At 36.4% G+C, this 3,392-nt stretch overlaps 1 pseudogene; it reads left to right on the top strand.

Annotated features, from left to right (window-relative positions):
* LOC125075599 overlaps window positions 1-1,998 on the top strand; it is a 3,605-nt pseudogene extending 1,607 nt beyond the window's left edge.
* The last annotated feature ends 1,394 nt before the right edge of the window (window positions 1,999-3,392 follow it).

Below are 3,392 nucleotides of genomic sequence, written 5' to 3'. Positions count from 1 at the left end.
CATGCGAACTCTCGGTTTTCCAGCCTTGGTGGACGCGGGCAAAAAGGCATTCGCCTCCCGCGCAACATTCAAAGCTGGTAAGTGTGGTTCTGTATTTAAGCTAATAGTGGAAGGTGATGACTGGACGGAGGGTGTGTATGATGAAGTGCTAGGACTATTATAAGGCTCTATTGGGCTACTTGTTCTGTATGTCAGTCTGTTAATTTCATCATCGGTAGCGGCTGTAGCATTAACGCCGTGAGCCCGCCTGTTCAACTCACGACGACCGGCTGTAGTGTGGAATTTATCGGGAGAAGCCCGCCTGCTCAACTCCTCACCGCTGACGGTCCGCATGCTGTCACACCCAGCGCCAGCTCCAGGTGTGCCCCGGCGATCGCCCCCGGGTAGCGGTCCTATACGTTTCTTCTTACTACGCGTCTCCATACTAAATGGGTTACCATTGCCACGTTTGCCACGCCAGTAATTTAATTATCGTATGTCCGCCCCCCACGTGATTAGATGGTCAATCAGGACGTGTGGTTGGGTTTGGGGGGGCTTATTATTATTATTATTAATTTTTCTTTCTCTTTTTTTTCTTCCTTTTGAAGAGGTAATAAAACAGATACACGAGCCTAAGCCAAGTGTATCAGTCTTTGTAGGGTTAAGCCTATGATGATGACAGGAATTTACGTGTGAGACGGCAAGTGTTGAGAATAACTGCTTTCTGAATAAGTGTAATGGTGGATGCGGGCATTTGCAGTGCGTTTAGGTTAGTCGAAAGGGTTTTTGGGATAACACCCGTTGTAGATATTACAATAAAAATAGATCAAATAAAGTAGTAAAAAGAGTAGAAGAAATATTCCAAAATTGTATTATACACACTAAACATGACAAAAATAATCTATTATTTTTGTCATGTTTAGTGTGTATAATATTTCTAAAGCCAGAAGAATATTTGGACACGTTAAAACAAAAACTCGCTCTTAAAGTTAATAGACTCCGAAGATACAAAAATGCACAACAGCGAGGAAATGATAACGCCATCTTTACAACGAATGAAAAGCTCTTCTATAGAAATTTACAAAAACCACATCCTCCCACTAACACAGTAACTGACAGGAACACAGACGTACCTACTAAACAAGATCTAGAAGTATTTTGGTCTGGTATATGGGAAGAACAGGTAAGTCATAATTCAAAAGCATTATGGATAAATGACGAAAAAATAGAATTTAGTATAATAGAAGAGATGGAATTTGTAGAGGTAACCGAAACAGATATAAAAAACATAACAGCAAAATTACACAACTGGAAATCACCAGGCATTGACAAGATACACAACTTCTGGTATAAAAAATTAACATCATTACATAAATGCATACCGAAAAACCTAACACATGTCGTATTAGGACAACAGAAAATACCCGAATTCATGACAATAGGAATAACTTACATGCTACCAAAAACCAAACACTCACCACAACCTTCCCAATACAGACCAATCACATGCCTACCTACAATATACAAAATCTTAACATCAGCCATTACAAACAAAATTAACACACACATAGAACAACACAATATAATAGCAGAAGAACAAAAGGGGTGCAGGCGGGCCCATATGGGATGCAAGGAACAATTAGTTATTGATTCCACAATTCACAAACATGCTGCCACAAAAAAAAGAAATCTCCATTGCACTTATATAGATTATCAGAAAGCTTTTGATAGTATTCCACACTCTTGGTTAATTCAAATATTAGAAATATATAAGATAAACCCAAAAATATAGACTTCTTGCGTAAAATAATGTCATACTGGAAAACAACACTACACCTTAACTATGGCCAAAATACTATCGTTACACGACAGATACAGATTAAGAAAGGGATCTATCAAGGTGATTCCTTGAGTCCCCTATGGTTCTGCCTCGCCCTTAACCCCTTATCGCATCTATTACATCGTTGTCGAGTAGGATATCCTCTTAAAAGTATAGAGGAAACCATAATGTTGTCTTAGATTTTCGCGATTATTACACATTGAAATAAAACTAGTTTTTAACGGATTTAATCGCGTATATTAATTATTTTAACATCCCGACGTTTCGAGCACTTTGCAGTGTTCGTGGTCACGGGCAGTCTGCCCGTCTGCAGTCTGATGTTAAAATAATTAATAAACTAGTTTTATTTCAATAGAGGAAACCATTACATCACATCTGATTTATATGGACGACATAAAATTATATGCAAAGAGCGATAAAGACATGAAAAAACTAATAGAAGTAACAAAAGAGTTTAGCACGGATATCAACATGCAATTTGGATTAGATAAGTGCAAAACAATACATATAAAAAAAGGCAAAATAAAACCGGGTAACTACGCAATAACTTCTTCTGATACAATAACAGCTATGGAACCAACAGATTTATATAAATACTTAGGCTATAATCAACTTAAAGGACTCGATCATACATCAATCAAACATACACTTACAATACCTATACTGATATACTCATTTGGAATTATAAAATGGACTAAAACTGACATAGAACTAATAGAACGAAATACACGAACAATTCTAACAAAACACAATAATCTCCACCCTAAATCTGTAATAGAGCGCCTAACACTCAAAAGACAAAATGGAGGAAGGGGATTGATAGATATTTATAATCTCTGGCAATAACAAATTAATACACTAAAAACATTCTTTCATTTAAAATCTCGCACTAGTGATATACATAAAGCAATAGTTGTAAATGACATTAACTACACCCCATTAAATTTAAATGAGCAAGGATATCATATGAATGACTGTATTGATGATCCTCAAAAGCAAAAACTAGAAAACTGGAAAAAGAAGGTACTACACGGACGCCACCCACATGACTTAGAACAGCCCCACATTAATACAATAGCATCAAACAAATGGCTCAAAATAGGAAACCTTTTCCCAGAAACCGAAGGTTTCATTATAGCAATCCAAGACCAAATCATTAACACGAAAACTACAAAAAACATATTATCAAAGATCCCACTATCACAAATGATAAATGCCGTAAATAACAGGAGCATGCATAACCCTTACACAAACAGACTACACTCATAGACATAACCAAGTAAGCAATATCGTTCATCAAAAACTAGCACTCAAACACGAACTTATACAAAACACAAAAACGCCATATTACAAATACACACCACAAACAATCTTAGAAAATGCCACACACAAAATGTATTACGATCGAGGCATTCTTACCGATAAGACCATTCACTATAACAGACCAGATATAACTCTACAGGACAAAATAAATAAAGTTATTTACCTTATAGACATAGCAGTACCCAATACGCACAATCTACAGAAAACTATCGCTGAAAAAATAAATAAATATAATGAGCTCAAGGAAGAA

Source organism: Vanessa atalanta, chromosome W (assembly GCF_905147765.1).
Source record: "Vanessa atalanta chromosome W, ilVanAtal1.2, whole genome shotgun sequence".
NCBI classification, from domain to species: domain Eukaryota; kingdom Metazoa; phylum Arthropoda; class Insecta; order Lepidoptera; family Nymphalidae; genus Vanessa; species Vanessa atalanta.
Note: the sequence above shows the minus strand (reverse complement) of the source record. Positions and strands in the feature narration are given on the sequence as shown.